This window comes from Eptesicus fuscus, chromosome 2 (genome assembly GCF_027574615.1).
Source record: "Eptesicus fuscus isolate TK198812 chromosome 2, DD_ASM_mEF_20220401, whole genome shotgun sequence".
Lineage (NCBI taxonomy): Eukaryota > Metazoa > Chordata > Mammalia > Chiroptera > Vespertilionidae > Eptesicus > Eptesicus fuscus.
The window spans coordinates 31,152,003-31,172,580 of NC_072474.1; the positions used below are offsets into that span (position 1 = coordinate 31,152,003).

The 20,578-nt window shown below is 37.2% G+C and overlaps 1 long non-coding RNA gene across 1 annotated transcript in view; it reads left to right on the forward strand.

Moving 5' to 3' along the window:
* The first annotated feature begins 5,392 nt into the window (after positions 1-5,392).
* Positions 5,393-20,578, forward strand: part of LOC129151452 (uncharacterized) — a 36,434-nt gene continuing 21,248 nt past the window's right edge. Inside the window, exon 1 of the long non-coding RNA XR_008558129.1 lies at positions 5,393-5,674. This is a non-coding gene — a long non-coding RNA (uncharacterized LOC129151452). The remainder of the gene's footprint in view (positions 5,675-20,578) is intronic.

The following is a 20,578-nucleotide window of genomic DNA, read 5'->3' on the forward strand; positions in this document are numbered from 1 at the left end:
AACTTGGCTGAGAGGGGCCCTGGTAACCACCATGGGTGACTTGAAGTAACTTGCCTGAGGTCAATCAGGAAATCAGTGAAAGGCAGAGATTAGAATTCAGGTCTTCTGATTACCAACCCAAGGCACTGTAAATTGTGCCCTGATGCCTAAGTCCAGTGTAATTACACACACACACACACACACACACACACACACACATTCATTCTGGCTTATAAACTTTTCCGAAGTTATATTTCAGATCACCTTATAATAACTTTTAATATAAGTGTCGGGCTGGGATGGGGACTTGGACTCTTATGAAGAATTATCCTGAGGATAGTAATCAGTAAATATTTTAGAAAAATATATCTGGAGAAACAATCCTGAGTATCTATATATATAAAAGGCTAAGTGACCGACTGTCTATCTGATGGTTCAACCTACTGGCCGGTACATATGATGTGCACTGGCAATTTAAAAATAAACCTTGACTTGTGCATGCGCAATATTTGTTCCCGTCTGACACTGGCCTCCCATTTAAATTAATTTGAAGACAGTTTCCTGTGATGCCAGCATTTGTGATGACTGTTAATAAATCACAAGGACAAACTCTAGACAGAGTAGGAATATTCCTACCTGAACCCGTTTTCGGACATGGTCAGTTATATGTTGCTTTCTCTCGAGTTCGAAGAGCGTGTGACATTAAAGTTAAAGTTGTAAATACTTCATCACAAGGGAAATTAGTCAAGCACTCTGAAAGTGCTTTTACTTTTAATGTGGTATACAGGGAGATATTAGAATAAGTTTAATCAATTTATCAGTCATGCTTTTATCAATGTTGCTTTTATATCATGTTTTGTTGTTTTTATATCATGTTTTTGTTGTTTTTATATCATGTTTTTGTTGTTATATCATGTTGTTATTGTTTATTTATTAATCAATTTATATATTATTTTCATATACATTTTACTAATTTTCTTTCATCTCTGACACTTCTATTATAGAGGAAAGGGGAATAGTGATATTAAAATATTTCTTCTAATTAATTTCCTTTCAATGTGCACAAATCCGTGCATCAGGCCACTAGTTAGTTTCATAATGGGAGACAAAAATCAGGCTGTAAAAGTTCTCATTAAGCTAGTAAGTTCAAATATTTTTTAAGAAGAGATTTTTAGCCCAAAGTTAATAAATGACTATTTAAGCCATTCCAATCTTTCCCAAAATTTTGTGATAGGAGGCCTCCCAATACCTTATTTCTTCTTATGAAATTTAAGATGCACATGCATACAAGCACACAAGCATATAGACAAAAACTGAACCACATTGTACAGATACACACAAGCACGTTCAGACACCACTTACAAAGAGATACACAGAAATGCACACATACATCTAGACAGACCCACCTTAGACACATGCAGACACATACAGAGATGGACACACATATGTAGACACATGCATATGTGGAGACAGAAATTAAGACACAGAAATACACAAATAAAGACAAAGACACAGCTACATGTGTCAGCCCTTCTTATTAAACCAATGATCACAACCACTTCAGTGAAACTTCTTTCCCTCAGTGTGGGACATAGTAGTAGTAGCCGGAAATTAGGATGTATGAGTTAGGCTAGGCGTAGCCTTCTACCATTTGCACTGTAATTATCTTCACATGTCACAGTATGAGAAACACCTTCTCGGATTGCTCCTGAAGGCCAGTGGCCTCTGTGACCACCGAAAGCACGACTCGGACTGTGTTTCAGCGCAGACTGGGAAAGCCATGGCCAGAGCAAGGGGACAAAGACCTGCAAATGTGCAGTTGGCCCCACCCTGCCTCTTTCTGTGAAATCTGGGAGCCATACTCCTTCACATGTTTGGACTGCCTGCTCTGAAGGGAAGAGAGGCAGAGACAATCAGACTGAGGAGAATATGAAGTAGAAACAGGCCCTGATCGTTCCCAGACACGTGGAGTTAACTTTCTGAATCATAAATGTATTTGGATGCGCCTTCTCTAATTACAATTACACAGCTGTAACTTTCTTCTTTCAATCAGCATGCCTATCTGAGTTTCCATCTCTGTATCGCTCTAACAGATCTTTCTGAAATAACTTTCACCATCATATGGAAGTACTTCCTTTCAAAGCTGATAATATTAAGTCCAGGGAGTTCTAATTTATGTATTCCCTATTTCCCAATTGGAGTTCTGTCCAAGATATTGTTTCCTAGCATTTCGGTGTATTTTGATGGGTTGAGTGGGAACATTCATTTGCTTTCTGAAGTGACAGCGGACATGTAAGTGCAAGATAGATCTGATAGTGAGGAGGAAGGGGAAAATCCAATAATAGATATAAATAGTAGCTACTTCTCTTTTTTTTTTTGTCAACAGGTTGTAGCTACTTCTTATTGATCATCAATTGTGTATTGGTCTCTATGCAGGGGCTTTGCATATTATTTTATTCTTCACAACAACACTACAAGGCAGGAGGTTGTTATTTATATTACATGGATGAAGAAACTGTGACTCAATGCTTATTGGATATTTGTTCATAGGAGGTTTTAGATGTAGAAAATTTGAATGGATTCAGATTCTCAAAATATCATGGTGGATCTAGGAAATCACTCCTCAACCTATTTGTCATTTTTTTACATGACTCTTTTGTATTTAGAATTTTTGCCTGGATCAGAATTTACAAATGTTCTGACTGCAACACAACTTTGCTAAGCAATGTTCCTACACTGTTTATAGTGGAACAGTAGGAGTTAAGAGTGTATATTTAAAGTCAAGCTGCCTGGATTTGAATTCTGACTATGCCACTTACCTGCTGTGAGACTTTGGGCAAGTCATTTGACTTTGTTGTACCCTAATTTTCTGGTCTACAAAATGGGGTGATCATAGCACCCACTTCATTGAATTGTGCTGAGGATTGGATAAGGTGATCTGGGCAACACTCTCAGAACTGTGCTTGAAATGTTTTAGCAACATGTTAATGTCAATTATTATTATAATTTTTTTATTTTAGCCACAATTTTGGTTCCTCATTTCCTTACAAGTTACTGTCATGCCCCTTCTTCAAATGTAAATGTGAAGGGAAAAAAATTAATATATGTCTCAAAGAACTGAATGCTAACTTGAGAACATAGCCCAAACAGCATCTTCATTATGTAAAGAAGGACCACAGAGAATTTGTGGTCCTATGGGGCCCCTCAATATCAGACATATCTGATTAGCTAGATTATCTGGTTGAGCTTCTGAGAGTAGTGGAAGCAATAGGAGTGTTTAGGGCCATTTCATTGCTTTTGTTAAATGGAATTGACTAACTAGTAGCCTATGACAATATGTCAGTCAAACTGAGACTTGACTAAGAGACTGCTCATAGTAATGTAACAAGAAAAACGAGCAAGACATTTGAATTGCAAGGTTGTGTGGGTGGGAGGCTTGTTTTTAAGTAACTGATGTTATAACTTTATAGCACTATTATTTCAGTCAAGAGAAATATCTGTGTAACAAGCTAAGACAGCGCCCTAAAACAATATATGCTTACTGTTCTTTTTTCCTCTATTTCTTTCTCCCCCTTTCCTTCCTTTCATCAGGTCTTCCCTCCCTCCCCCCCTCCTGCTCCCTCCACCATTTTTTTTTCTTGTTGGAAGTCAGCTCTTCTACATTTGTGATAGCCATTGAAACAACCTTGGTAACCTGTGTATTATAGGCCATTGCAAAAGTATAGGTTTGTTTCTATCTGCCACAGAGTTAAAGAGACATTCCTGTCAGCGCTGAATTGTGAAAAATGTACGGTGGGTAAATTGTCTGAACACATTAAATCAATGTTAGTAACAAGTATAGAATTGCGGAGAAAGTTTGGGCTAAAACAGCTAGACATAACAAAGGAACTTAAAAAAATGACAAGTTGACTGTAGTCTTCACTTCTTCATGAACTTTGTTTTTGTGAATCTGTACTGACTTGTTGCAAACACCATTACTGTAATACTGGAATGGTAGACAAAGGAAAACAGAGCATGATTATTCAGTGTGCTCAGGGATTTCTTAAACACCCCTGCCTTCTCCTTAGGATAGAAGTCAGCAAATTCAACCCCTAACATTTTCACAGGAGAGGAATAAAACAAATTAAAAACCTAACAAAAAGAAAAAAATACCTCTTAAAGTTTGTTTTTATTGCCACTTCCTCTCAGATGATGGGCTCACCTCACAGCTTTGCATTGGTTAGAGAGTATTTTAAATTAATTAGGGAGAGTCAGGAATGATGAGATGTCAGGGTAAATTCTTAATATTAGAAATAATTATTGTCCTAATTTTAACTGTTCACAATCCATAATTTATTTCTTTCCCAGTCATCTTAAGAGCCTGTGATCTTCTTTTTCTCAGAAATCCTGAAGGATGTACTTATTGCTATAGTTATACTTAAGTTGTATACCTTTCATGTGATCCTTTTTTTGTTGAAGACATTCCGAGCTTAAATCTTGTCTACTCACAGAGATTATAAACTCCTTGAAGGCCAGACCATATCTTATACTGATTTTATCCATGTGCTAGGCTCCTACATACAATAATAGGTTCTCAATAGGTAGTTGATGTCTGAGTGATAGTAGATAGACAGACTCTCTTTTCCATGTGGCTTGGTACAACAACAGCAGGACAGATGTCTCCTTTCCAGGGGCTGTGTGGTTGGCATTTACTGGACTTCTCTGTTGTCCACTAAAGGAGAACAAGATGCCAGGTTCCCTGTCTGCTCCAACCTTCCCCTGTCCTAGACATGCAATGTTCCCATACACAGAACTATTCACAATTGGAACAATTCCAAGTTGTTTCACTCGTGAGTCTAGGAGAAATTATGCTCTTGTCTATAAATTCTCAATGAATTTACAACTTTGTCTTGCTTATACTGGTGGCTTGGTAGGGGTAGGGAATAAGGACAGGAGAATGGATGAAGAATAAGCTCTTTGGGTTGCTATCTGATTTCCGTCACACTTTCCTGCAGCCAAATCCAGGGAAGTGAGAAAGAAGCAGACAGAGCTTGAGGGTTAAACCTTATTTTCACAACAAATGAGGCTCTCTGAAGGTCTCAAAGTGTTGTCTCTGTCTATAGGAAAAGAAAAAAAATGGAGAGGCAGCTACATCTCCTTTTAATCTCCACTTGGAAATAGCATTAAAGTATTATCACTGACTTCAACCTATGAATATCACCTGAACAATTTTCCAGACTCTCGCTTTTTAATTTGAAAGCCAATCTTTGAGTGGGAATGTTCAGTCACAACATACAGGTAACAAATAAGCAAACAGACAAGGTTGAATTTATCACTGAGTGTTCAGGTCATCTGCTAACTGTTCCAGGTATCTGATTCCAAAGCAAACATATCATATAGCTATTAGGATCCCCTAGAGGCATTTAAGCGAAGTGAAAGGGCAAGCAATGATCTGTGCACAGATTGCCACTGCAGCCAAAGTTACTAAAATTTCTGGAGGTGGAAATTTCATTTGGCTACTTTTGCATTAAATTATTCATTACGTTTTTTTTTTCTTTGTGAAATTTTATGGAGGTGACAATTATTTAACTGGATTTACAGATAAAACTAATAATTACAGTAATTACTACTCTCTCCCTGATTGCCACTGGGTCTTGGTTTTTCTGGGATAGTGTCCAGCCTCACGGATCTGAAATGAAAGTCTCTTCCAGCTTCTGTGAGTACCTCAGTTTCTTTGTACCAGGGTGATATGAAGTTATTGGTTTATTAAATATTAATGTTTTTGATACAGTATTACTACTAGTGGTGGTAGCAATTTATTCAAAAGAATTCTCTGGAAAAATACATAGAATATTAACTGCATTATGAGATGAAAGCTTGTTCATCTATACCCTAGTATGTAAACTTTATGTGTATTTGGTGGATATGGGGAGTGGAAAGGGACATTTGACCTATAAGAGGTATTACATTAGAGGAGCTTGTATTACATAAAGTTTGTGTGAACCATCTTTTTTTTTTTTACTTGTTTGTTATGTAGACTAATGCATAGGCAACCTGGATAATTTTGCATTTTCTACAGAAAAAAATCAGAATTATTAATCACTGTGGTATATGCTATAGTTAGATACAGTTTTCTTAGTCAAAAGGTGAAACAAAATCCATTTTCTTATGCTATATTTATTGGACTTTTTTGGCGTTATAAAGCATATTATTTTCAATACAGAAGTAATAGTCCAGAAAATAAAGCACTATATTTTATGACTATATTATCCCATCTCACTCAAAGCATCATTTATCTTTAGAAGTTGCACTCTTGGGTGCCTGCAAGAATATCTGTATAAAGACACATTTTCCTTAGGCTCAGATCAAGATGACATATTAAAGTTATGGCACCAGGTAGATTTTAATGAAATACCAAGTAGCTACTGGATAATTAGATATCCTTATATAATTGAATAATTTTTATTTCATTAATTTCACAATTTTTTACTGTTATATTTGAGATTCTTTTTTTACAATTTGTATGCTGTTCCTTCCCTAAAGCTTTTGAGACAGTGTTTAAAAATGTTTACATTTGTGTGTTTGTGTATGTTCAGACTAGACACCAGCTACTGATTATTGTGCTATCTCTAAATCTATACACCAGACCTCAGGAAGTCTCTGAGAAAATAGATCCTTGCGCTTCTTAGGGGAATATAATAAGGACCTCTCTCTATGATTCTTGGGCATTTTGGTTGTTTTTTTTTCCAACATCAAATCTATTGCAATTAAGTTGGATTCCCCAAATTTGCTTGATCATAAGCAGTACCCGAGATGCTTTAAAACACTGCATATATTCAGGACTCTCCTTTAGAGATTTTGATTCCTTAAAAGTAGGACTGTGCTCAGGTGTGTGTATTTTTAACAATCTCATCCTATGAGATTCTTAGGCTTACACAGGTTTGAAAACTGCTACTGAATGAACACTAAAGTCAGTATATGCTCAGAAATAAGGTGGTTATGCAGAATTGAGCTGATTGAGTTAGCTTAAGTAATTTTTAAGTTACAAAATTAAACATTCTACCTATGTTATAAAATTGAAGGAAAATTTTTTCCTTTTGGCATTTGCAAAACCATAACTTCCTAGAGGGATATCCAACAACTGACTGTATCAGGATCTCTAAGACCATGTACCCATGATTCTCCTTAAAGTTACTGAAGATGAAACAATCCTAGACTTGTCACTAAAATGACTGAATTCACTCAGTCACTGTCTCATGGTCCAAGTACCTGGCAGAAACAGACTCACGGGCCATTTTCAATGTCATCTGATAGCATTCAGACTCAGTTTATCATCGAGCTCAGGGGCACGATCTGGGGGATTAGTTTGCAAAAGTTTTAATCACTTGTGAAAATTTAGAATTATGATGGTGAAGGGTGAACATGACTGCCTTCACGGGCGACCTCGTGAATATTGAACTGCTGTTCTTCACTCTCCTTAGCACTCTATTGTGAAACAATGGCCAAGCTTGTTTTTCTTGCCTGAGTTCACCACAGCCTAGCCCACGTGGACAGAGACTAAACTGACTTCCTTAAAGCACATACAAAAAAGTTTACTGGATGTTTTTCCCTCAATTTTTGCAATTTTATTAGTCTTTAATAAGCATTTCCTCAGAGCTTGGTGGTTTCTGAAAGTTTTAAAATCATTTTTACTAGCGACTTCCAAAGCACATCTGTGTGGTAAGCCTGTGCTTTCAGCCATGTTTTTACAGGACATGTGTGACCCAAAATACAAACAGGAGAAGAAGAATATTACATTTCAGCTCCGTCCTTGGCTCTAAACCACAGGGAGAGAAAGAGAGGACTTGCCTGCTTGTTCACGTTCAGCATTATGTAAGCTGTGTAAGTGATGTGGTTCCAATATGCAGGTGCTTTAGTTTCATTGTCTCCATAAAGAAGGCTTCCTCATAAATATGATTTACGGTAAGTTTGGGAAGGCAAATTCTCCAGCTGAATAAAAATGAAGGCATAGCTTAAAAACAAAACTAAACAACCACAACAATCTTTTAAAACAACTATTGTGTAGTTCTAGTTGTTGGGAATAAATTCAGCAATGGGAGTTGTCTGTTCAGACATATGACAAATTAGTATAATGATGTAATGATTCGTGTACATTTTTGCTTTGCACGGAGGGTATTTAATGGGCTGAAATGAAAGCTTATGATTAAGATCTAAGACTTTTTATTAATAACTTTCTGATTCTTCAACCCACTCTTAGAAGCAGTTCTTTCCATTCGACCGCTTGGAGCTCTCACAGAAACTAACAATCACAATTCCGAATGAGTTTAGAATATTTCATTATTTAACCCTTCTCTATCTCAATACCTTCTCCAATCACTTTTTCATGTCATTTTATTGGGCATTTGAAAACTTACATTTAAAGTCCTAATAATCCCCTCTATTCTTCCTTCTCTTTTAGCAGACTTCAGACACATAACTGTGAGGAAATGAAGCTATTAACACTGAATTAATAAAGAACATATGCATATAATGTAGCTTTGCTAGTAAAATTTATAAGCTTATAAAAGCATACACTCTCCTCCCCTCCAATCAATATTTAAATTAATTGGTAGCAATTCCTTGCTCATTAAAAATATTTTCAATAGGAAGTAATATTTTGGAAAATGAAAGGGAAGGCTCAAGTCACAGATTTGTTAAATTATTTTTATTTTCATACAGTTATATTTCTACTTTATTTTTATGCTTATTCTTATTTTTTAATGAAATTGTAATGTGATTTTTGTGACATTAAAAGTTGAATTTATTTCTGCCTTTGTTGGACTGAATTTAAAGTTGTTTTTTATACTTTAATTTTTATATGTAAAGTAATAAAACATCTAGTCTAGCAAATGGCAGCCCAAGTGGATAAAAAAATCTCCAATATAAGGAATTGAAAATAGAAAATATGCATTTATAGTTAGTGCCATCTTAATTTAGAAAATTGACTTCTTTTATCAAAGCAACAATGAAAATTTATATTTAGAAAAGTATGTTTTCTCTTTTCCTTTTCACTGAGTCCACAGATCAAAAGCAAGCAAAACATATTTCTGAGACACATAAAATTATGTGCATGTGTCTATACTTTTATATAAAGGTAAATATATGATATAATAGGTTTAAAATTAAAAAAAATTTCAGCACAACTATACATACTACCATGTATATTAGTATATTTTTATTTACTTTGTACTGAAAATATTTTTGTTTCACACATTATTAAAATGCTTTATATTTATCTCAAATCATGGATTTCAAAAGGATGCAATTAAAAAGTAAATCTATTTCAGTAATTATTCTATTAGACAACTTTTGAGGTGATTGTGTGACATAGACAATTTCATCTAAAAAACTATGAATAAAATTTCTTAAGTCAAGTTTGTTGAGACTTTTATAGACTACATAGAGGCAGAATCATTCCACTGGTAACTTTTAGATCAAGTGTACTGCACTGAGATTAATTATTTTTTGGTGTTGTTGTTTCTGTTTTAATAACTATTGGTCATCACCATTGTTATTAAAAAATTGACATTCCTAATACATTGTCTTTTTATAGGACTTTCCTTGTACACCAATGGGAGGGCCTGCATGCAGGTGACCTATTCTATTGCAAAAACCTTGTCATAGGCAGAATGGTCTGGGATCTGACAGGTTTTGACTCATGACTTAGGTCTCACTATTTTGCAATTTCTCCTGCGGCAGAATGTTCAAACTTATTGTTTAACAGTAAACACAATATTTTTTTCTGTGCAATTGAATGGGTGAAAGGAAAATAGAAGCAAACTATCTTATAGAAAATTGACGATTTCACTGGAATTAGGATTGGCTTTCATAATATCTTTTAAAACTCTTCATTACACAACGAGGGAAAGGATTTTTAGCTGTAAAATAATGATTTCTCCTAATATAAGGCATCATTCAAGATGCATCATTTAAGAATGACAATGATAAAGATAAAATTAGCTATCATTGTAGTCAAGTTTACCACACACCCCAGGAGTAAATATATTTATATTTTTCAGTATCTTTGAAACTCAGGTCCAGTCATGAGAGTCAATTGCTCAAGAAAATCTTTAGAATGAGTGATCATATCATGGGGCAAGCAGGTCTGACTGAGTTAACTCACGTGAAATAATAAGCCTGACGGAATGAATCCAAAGTAGTAACCACGTATTCAAGGAACACAGAATGGAAAGTGTCACTGAGACCAATCTGGTAGCAGTGATTCAATACATACATATCAAGGCATTCCCCCAGAAAGAAACACACAGCACCCTTCCAAAAATTCTCTCTCAAGGCATGCACATGCAAACAAAGAGAAATCCAAGACTCACAGTTCATTTGAATTCACAAGGGAAAATTTTCGGGATGAATGTTGCTTTGACGTTGTCTTACTGATGCAGAGGGAAGCCAAACCTGTTTTTAATTGCAAAGCCAAATGGTTTATGCATGGGCTCTGCCATGCTTGTGAGAACATGTTGCTTTTATAGCCCCCTCCCCCTCCAGGAACACGAGACGAGGCTTGCCAACACTGTGTTTGAGCATGGTCACATTTGAAATGAGAAATCTTGCAGGTATTTTTAAAGGGGGAGGTGTCAATCTGTCAGAGATGTCACTATAAGTGGATCTATCTGCCTATCTGTTACCACTTGCTAATTATGGATTTGGGTGATAATTGTCATAAATCTTGCCACAAAATGTGCAATAAAATGTATTTTCTGGGGGTAGAGGGTGATGTGTGATGAGGAAGAAACTAGAATCTAAGGGCTTATGATCAACAGATCACAAAGCCTGTGCTGTAGAACTGTTTCTCTGTTTAATATTCCAATGAATACACATATTGTTGCATGTGTCAGGTTGCTTCGGGCAACATTGCTGGCATTCCATTATAGGAATGGTGAGTGTACACAGAACAGAGTCTGTAGAGAAGTTTCTCTTTAGATGGCCCGAATGGCCCTCAGGAATACTCTGTACTTTTAGAGCTCACCTGGAGAGGACTAAGAAAGAAAACAGAATAAATGACTAATAAAATAAGTGTTTGTAAGGAGCTGACCAATCATGGCAAAATTAGATCCTGGAAAAAATTTTGAGATGGCTCTTAAATATTTGCTGTTCCAAGATTATTTACAGATTAGAAGAAAAGCAATCCCATGTATGTAAGGAAAATCTATGCTCTTTTAAAAAAGGTTTGACAATAAAAGAAGGTGTAACCTAAAAAAATTTCTGCTTCGGTATCCAGTTCTTGAAGTCCTTGCTGCCACCAGCTGCTGACTCATTAACTCTCCTGTCACCTTATCTCATCCTAATCTCTGCTCACTCTTCCCTCACCAGCTCTTATCTACACACACACACACACACACACACACACACACACACACACCCATACACACACACACAGTCACTTTAAACATTAATTTTACATAATTTACAACCTGAGTCCTAATGTTGGATGTACGAAGTCCACTCTCTTCTTGGAGACATAAATTGGTACATTATTCTAATCTATATGTATAAAAGCCTAAGTGACCATTACCACTGAACTGCCGGAATGACCAGAACGACCGGTTGACCAATCACTATGACATGCACTCACCACCAGGGGGCAGACACTCAACACAGGAGCTGCCTCCTGGTGGTCAGTGTGCTCCCACAGCCAACCTGCCACGGCCGGCCAACCTCTTGTGGTCCCTCCAGCCGGCCGGCCCCCATCAGCCCTGGTGCTAAACCATTCATAGATGACCTGCTTCTGGGTCAGGGTTTCATACATAGCGGAGCAGCTCCCTTGCTGTGATCTATTGAAAGTCAGCCTTCAACACAAGGGTTTGTCTCACTCCCTCCCTCTCCCTTCCCTGGGGGCTGCCCACCCGCCATGGTGGCAGTGCGGCAGCGAGGGAAGGGGGGGCGGTGGGAAACTGCATGATGATGGGGCGCTGACAGCAGCATCAATGTCCAGTGTCCATTCCTTCCACGCCCTGCCCAGTGATCATCGCCTCCTCTCCTGATCCTGAAGGCCTGGGATGGGACGGGGAACCAGGGGTGGGTGGAGGCAGACACAGCCCCTTTCCCAGGGGGTCTGAGGGCCGGCTCCCTCCTTGGGGCTGGCAGCCAACCTCCCACGGTCCCTTCTCCCGGCCAGCCAACCTCTCGTGGTCCCTCTCCCCATACTTCCCCCTGGCTGGCAGGCCCTACCAGCCCGGCCCCAATCGGCTTGGCCCCGATTAGTCTGGCCCTGATCGGCCCTGATCGCCAGCCAAGCCTGGGGACCCTACCCATGCATGAATTCATGCACCAGGCCTCTAGTAGTCTATGAAAGACTGTGAGTTTTCTTAAGGGCAGAGACATTGACCTATTATCCTCTATCCTCACATTAAGTGCTCATTTAAAATCAAAGGACAAAGGATTCCTCCTAAAAATACTTCCTCTGAGAAGTAATTTTTAAGGGAAGTTGAACTCCTAGCCATCAATGGATCAGGATGCGACTGGACATTGATGCTTACCACTCTTAATGCAATCAAGCAAACAGCTGTTGGCTGTTAGAGGAAGAGAACCATAGAATAAAGGAAGCATACTTCCTACCTCTAAGTATTTTATAATCAGATTCAGACAACAGAGTCTAAGAAAATATATGCCAAGTTCTCTATTGACACAGATGCACATTTAACAGAATTCACCGGCTAAGGCTTAGCAGTGACTGGTTCAGTCAACTCCAAAGGAAGAGGAGACGAGAGCATTCTAACTCAGCTTTCAGTACAAAATGTTCTTGGATAACTCATTCTTTTGCCCACTGTCCACTCTATGTACATAGATTGGTATGACCCTGAATAATAACACAGACATGTGCATACTTTCTGTGTTTGATCATGGTCACATTTGAAATGAGAAGTCTTGCAGGTATTTTTAAAGAGGGAGATGGTTTTTAAAGGTAGGCACTAACTTGGAGTGCCTACCTTTTGCTTCTCATCATAGACTAGAACTATTTATGTCAGGCTCTGGCTCACCCATGAAATTTTTCTCAATGAGAGAAGCAGGTACTTAGTCATAGTGCTTATATCTATTGACCACATCAGGGAACAGCTGCTTTATAGCCTTCTCTGGTCTTTGTCTTAATCAAACATTCAGAGAATGCAACATCAATTTAGAAGTTAATACTATAAACTCCTTGAAGGCAGTTATGTATCATGGATCCACAAAATATACAGCAAGTATTATAGAAACGACATGCATATATCACAACCATACTATTTTGGGGGTACTACTATCACACTGTGCCGGGCCAGCTCAGCCAAGGGTTCGGCGAGCCCGAGGGAGAGTGGTGAAGGATTGAAGAAAAGATAGATAAGAGAATATAGCTGTGTCTCGGTGGATCTCCTGTGCCTGGCTGAGGCCACAGAGAGAGATCCAGAAGGCAAGCTGAGCCTTTATTTTATAGTCAGAGGTAAACAAGGTAGTGGTCACCATAGTTACAATGTTCTTGTGAGTTTCACTTGTTTTGGCAGCACTTGCTGCACCTTCCACAGCCCATTAGCTACCCAGATAGGATCTAGGGGGCATCATAAGGTCAAGCTTAATTATGCTAAGAGGGCTGTGCCTTCTAAGCTGGGACTTGTTTGTGGTTTTGCCAACAGGTCAGTCTGAGGCTTAACCCTATAGCTGCTCCCTACACACACTTATTTAATAAAATGAAGAAATGAGGTTCAGAAAACGTGAGTGATTTGGTTAGAGGTATGTGCTAAAAGCCAATTTGGGAATCAAACTCTGGTCTGTAAAACTCTATACTGTTATTTACTTCTTCCATTTCTCTCTCATATGGATAGACTGAAAGGTGCCATGAGGTGGAAGAAGGGATTTGTTATTAGGTAGTGTTTCTTAGGTAGAATCTTGTATTTAGTTCAATGGGATAATAAAATAACAAGTAAACAGTTCTCTCTACATTAGGGACTAGGGAGAAAAGGTATGGTTATAAATGTGTGAGGAGGTGTATGAAGGGGATGAGGAAGTAGACTTTGGGAGGAGAAGATGTAATTTAATAGTGTTTGTGAATGACTTGCCATCTGCCAGGCCCTGTGTTCAGGGTCTGGATGTGACAAGATGAAGGATACTGGTTCCTTGTCTTCATCATCCAAAAGCTACTTAATGGTTTGGTGAGGAAGTAGAAACATAAGATCATGTCAACATAGGATAAGAAGTGATCTAGTAAAGCTCACCAAGGACTCTGGGAACACAGGGTGAAGTGATATAGTCTGGCCAAGATGAGGGAGGTGTAGTGAATGAAGTAACAGGAATAGGGATCCAATCTCTCCAAAGCAGTGGGGGCATAAATTGTCTTGCCTTCCCAAACACACCAGGAGTTCCCTGAGATATGTAGTGACCCAGGGCATGTGGGAATGAACTCAAATATAAAAGGAGTGCCTCAGAGACACCTTGTTCTCAGGCACATGGAACTTGTCAACTAGGGCTGGGTACATCCATAATATGCAGGCCCAGTGCAAAATGAAAAAGCAGGGTCTCTTGTTCAAGAGGCAGGAAAAAAGTACCATCCAATACACTAATATATGAAGCTTCTTTCTTTCTTCCACAAACCCTCTCTCTCTCTCTCTCTCTCTCTCTCTCTCTCTCTCGACTGGTCACACTGTTAATTGCTATTGGTCATTCTAGGTAAAGAAAACTTTAAAAATTTAACTATGAGCATGAATTTTACCATTTATCTTTATATTGTGCAATGCCAGTTTCAGTACAAATATAAGAAAATTTAACAATTACACAATGCAACTATGTGGCTCATATATGCATTTTTAGTTTATTCTTACCAGAATAGTAAAAATGCTTCAGAAAGCTAATCAACTATTTTTATTTCAGTTCTTCATATATGCATATTCTAGCATCTTATCTTATGCTCTCCTGGAGTCTCTCTGAATTCCATACATCAAGCATGTCAAACTCAAAGGCTAACATGGGCCAAATAAACAAGGTTTAAGTTTATGTGGGCCACAAAAAAACAAAAGTTTAAATTTTCATAGAAGTGTAGGTTTATTTCGATAGAGACATATTGAATACAAAGAGCTGAAATAAATGAGTAATCGTCAACATAAAATAACAGAACATTTTAATAAAAACTAATATTTTTTCTTGAACGTTAACTTACCAGACACTGAATAACTGCACAAATTAATAAGCGTAACACAAATAAACCTATTTTTCTTGTTCTCCGAAAGTGAAATATTTCCTGTTGCGCACACCAAACAACTCAGTCCAAGACTAATAACGTGGCAATCAGCTGCTAAAATATTCGCTGCTGGTATTAGTGGAGAGAAATGGTGCACATGTGAGTAAGGCGCGTAAGGGAAATGAATGCAATACGATTATAGTAATCAGTCATTAGTGAATGTTGTAGTTTGTTATTAATAATTATGTATAACAGGATATTGTAAAAATTGTTACAAAATTTTTATTAAAGTATTTCTTACATATTGTTATATTGGCTGGGCCACAAAAATATTCGTTGGGGCGGCAAGTTTGACATGCTTGCCATACATTGTGGGTCATGGGGCATCACAAAGGCTATATGTGAATGGGGTGACAAGGGTGGGAGGTAACATTGTGTGTGACCCCTCTACTTATATTCTCCACTGTCTCATTGGATGTTACTTAGAAAACATTCATTCAAAGATAAAATTATTAAGAATTTTGAGAAGTGACAGCAAAGCATTAAATCAAGCACAGGGTTCCTTCTGACATGGAGTCTGAGGTGATCACACAGTTTGCAAGCCCACGAAGCTTGCCTTGCTGTCAACACAATTTCATCTTAGACAAAAAAGCAAGGTCAAAAGATCAAGCTGAATTCTCTGCTCTTTGACTCTTTGGCTGAGAGATCAACCATCCTTCATCTTGTAAAAGTCCAAACCAGAAATACAAACTGATTATTCAGAAGCGAGGATAAATTATTGCCCAAAATTTATTCGGGTAAACTTGAACAGAAGACCAGCTGGGCATGCACACACAGATTTGAGCCTCTTGTCTATCCTGTAGGTTCTTTGCACTGGATAGTTCAAATTTTTCTCATTGATAATAATAGGGTAAGGGAAGAATGAGGGTCCTGGGAACTCAGACGACAAGATAAGGAGCCTGGGGAACAATGGAGAGGGAAATTCTAGGAATATGCTACACTGCTTTCCTTTCCTCCAAAAACAGCATGCTTGCATAAATTGATTTTCCTACTGTGCTAGATTTCCAACTACAGGCTGCGTCACAGGCAACTTTTGGTTCAGTTTCCTCCTGGTCAATCATTCTCTTTAATCTCATGCCTCAGTATCCTATATGGATTCCCCTGAGCATTCAAACTCACTGGTGCCCAAATCTAAGTTGAATTACCCTTCGGGGGGAAAAAACCTCACATTTTTATAGATGTTGTTTATTCTCTTTTAATGTATTTTTCTTAGAACATCGATTGTCCCAGTTTTATATATATATTTTTAACCAGGTTTGTATTCTACATTTTGAGAGGAGCAAGAGTACAATCTTATTATTAATAATGCAATTAATTAATTATTATTAAATGCTTATTATGTGCAAGATACAGTTCTAAGCACTTTACGTACATCAACTAATTTTGATACCCACAATGACTCCGGGAGGCTGGTGCTTTTGTTAAAACTATTTTAAGGGCAACAGTTCTGCAGTCAGGGTCTGAATCCTGGTTCAGCCAGCATTAACTGGGAGGTTGTGGGCAACTCAATCGCTTTGTGCCTCAGTTTCCTCATTGATAGAATAGTAGCTTCCTCATGGAGTAATTGCATTCAATAAGGCCATAGGTGTAAAATGTCTAGAACAATGCATAACAGATAGTAACACTAAATAAATGTTAGCTTATGCTTATTATTTTGTTACTCCTTGTCCTGCAGTGAGGGCTTTCTATTGAGTGTCTATATGCCTTTGGGTTAACTAATCTCTCAGGGCCTCTTTTTCCTCATTGCCAAAGCTGGAAAAATATGGAATTTTGGTGAAGATTAATTGAGGTAATGCATGGAAAAGGTTCAACACAGAGCTGGGCGTGGAGTAAATTCCTGTCTCTAATAATGAGTGTTTTGGCTCATTCTCACTTCTTGGTAAAATTATGCTGTTTCATCTTTTTTTAAAATTGAGAACTAATTTATTGAGAGCACTGTATTAGTTTAAGGTGTACAACAGTGGTTTGCAACCAGTGTGCCCTAAGAATTTTTTAAAACATGCAATACCTTACTATTTAGTCAGGGGCACTGACCTGACCTCTTTTCCCTTAGATTGTAAAATAAAAGAATGACAACAGCCAACACAACAATAGCTGTCTGTCATGAATGAATCAAAATTATACCTATTTTTTGTCAAATTGGTAAAAAATACAATATATTTTTTGGTGTGCTGCACAATTTTAGTAATTATATGTGCCATGAGATTAAAAAAAAGGTTGAAAATCACTGGTGTACAATGTTGATTTGATATACTTACATATTGCAATGCTATTACCAACATAGGATTAACTAACAGCTCTATCACGTAACATATTTCTTTTTTGCGGTAAGAACAATTAAGATCTTCTCTCTTAGCAACTTTGAAGTTTATAACACAGCATTGTATTGCTGTTCATTAAATATCCAGAATTTATTTATTTATCTACTATTTGTAAATTTGTACCTTAATGTTTATTCTCCTCAAATCATTAAAATATCCATAGCATCCTACATGAATCATTAAAATATCCACATACAGTCTCATGCTTAACATTTTTTCTTCTTTCTCTATAGACCCTGAGCTCTGTTCAGTTTTTCCTTCTCCCTCTTCTCATCATTAAATTCTACTTGTATTTTTATAGCACATTTTTCTGGCACCTCCCACCACAGTAGTGTTCTGTTTTCTGTTTGGGTCTGAACAATGACCTGAGTTTATAATTTAATAAGTTATTCTGAACTTCACCAGTGCGGCTGGCCAGCATTCTAAGAAAGCATTAAAGTCGATGCAAAGGATGGAAGGTGGACACTAAAGAATAAATTTAAGTTATCAAAGTACTCTCATAGATGGTAGGTTCAAATGTCCTTGCCTTTGAGATTTTCTGCTCACTTTTGGATGTATGAAACACAATGGTAACCACTAACATTGGTTTACCATTTCCTTTCTTAATCTAACATTGGTTTGCCATCTCTTTCCTTAATCATAGCTACTATTAACTTTTTATTCTCCAAGTTTTTTCATCTTATATTATAAAGGAAAGAAAAAGAAACCTCATTAGGTAGTTCCTTTAGGTATATTTAAGATTGAAATTTCTTATGTATTTAATTGAGGTTGAAACCAAGAGTTAAGTTTATTTCTGTCTCTTGAATACTATTTTTGATCAATAACTCATAATTAATAAATTTAAAAATGCAACATTTTATATTCTACTTTAGGCTACTCACCTTTTTTTGAAACTCAGTTTGCCTTGGAGAAAAATTGTATAGTAATACTTTATTGTGGAATGGGATTAAAATGAATTAATTCAGGTTTATAAAATAAATTGAATTCAAGTAGACTACTTAAAAGCTTCTTTGAGTAAAACCATCCCATATTTTATAACTTGAAATATAATTCTTCCTCCAAAGCAGGTTAGTTCAGAGCTAGTAATTCCAGTCACTGGCTTTATTTACATAACTGCTCAGGCTCCATCCCTGACTCATCTTTCCTCCATCCCAGGGCCTCATTTGCTCAGACTTTACCTGCCACAGGCTTGTTGAGTCATCTAATTGAATGACAGAGAGCCACTTTTTCCACACCCTCAAATTTAGATTTTAAAGAGCATATGAATATAAAATTCATTACAAATGAACATTTAGAATTTACAAGTTTCTTCATGAGACTGATATTTACAACCTTTACTGGGAACTTATATTCAAAATATATCAACAGCTATAAATTTTTTTATGATATAGTGGAGTTCTCTCTTAGGAAGCAAAGATCTTGGTTTAGCTACAGTTCAACCAATATTCTATTTTATGATTTTGTGTTGATTACATATCCCAGTCTCCTCATCCATGAAATGCGAAGAATAATATTACTGTAACTTTATAGAGATAGTGTGACGACAAAAGAATATAAAGTATGCAGGGGAAACTTTACAACCCCACAAATGAGTTAAGCCTATGACAAGTGTAATTAGGATCACGTGCTGTAATCCACATGTACAAAGCAAACTGAAGATCTAAATAAATTAGACACCCCCCCTTTTTGCATTATTTTAAATATTGACCAGACATCTAGAACAAAGTGTTTTAAAAATGTTTTTTAGCCTGTACTTTCTTGCTTAAACCTCAGTTTTTTATTTCACTTCATATGTTCCATCACCACCTGAGATATTTACTGCTAGAGTCTTGTTTAATTGTTTCTATGAAGAAAGAGGCCTATAAATGAATTCTGAAGTTATCTTAAACAAAATCTAACTTGCTCTTCTTTATATAATACAAATTCCATTTAGTTGTTAGTTTATTCTTTCCAGAAGGGACATTTAATCTAATTGGCCATTTTAGAGTTAAGATTCTTTCCCCAGAGAGCAGAACAGACCTCCCCTTATCTTTAGTCCACAAGTTTGCATTAAAAAAGCAGTAGTACAGCTGCTGGGAGGCTGTTCCCTCACCCCTAAAGACCAGTCATCTCTTTCTGAATGTTGTACAAAGTCTCTTGTCCGGATAGAAAGACCACACACAACAGGACAAGAGGTGGGAACTCACTACTTGGGAAATTGTTAATATACAAGATTTGGAAATGTCTATTGTGGAGAGCCTTGTACCAAGACAAGAAGGATCTTAACTATGTTCCCCATTAAGTTTTAAAAAACTAAGTCTTAGAAGGGATTTTTTTTTCTTGTTTTATTGACAAATATTTGACATACATGTCTGCATTAGTTTAAGGTGTAAAGCATAATGGTTTGATTTACATATACCTGGTGGGGCAAATGTAGGGTTACAGTTGTTCACGTGGAAAATAATAAAACAATTAATAAATAATAAAACAAGGAAAAACTGTTTTGTGTTACTCACAACTGTAAACTTACATTTGCCCCACCCTCTATTGTGAAATGATCACATTAGGTTTAATGAACATCTATCATATCATATAAATATAATAAAGAAAATTTCTCCTTATGTTGAGAAATCTTAGGATCTACTCTCTTAACAACTTTCTATATATTATATAATAGTGTTAACTATAGTTACTTATGTTGTACCTTACATTAGAATACAACTTTATTCATTCATTCATCATTGGTTGTTTCTATGTCTTAGATATCCTATCTAATAAAGAGGGAATATGCAAATTGACCATCACTCTGCCACAAAGATGGCAGCACCCATAGCCACAAGATGGCGGTTCCCAGTCCTCTCAGCCCCGCTGGAGTCCTCCAGTCCCCAGAGGGGTAGCCAATGAGAGCAGGCAGCGTGAGCAGCCTGGCGGAATGTTTGCTTCATCACCATAGCGACGAGGCAAGCATTCCACCCCGTGGAGGGCCTCTGGCCAGGCCAGGCATGGAACACTTGTGTCGTTGCAGGCTAAGCTGAGGGACCACCCTCCCCTCCACCTCCCG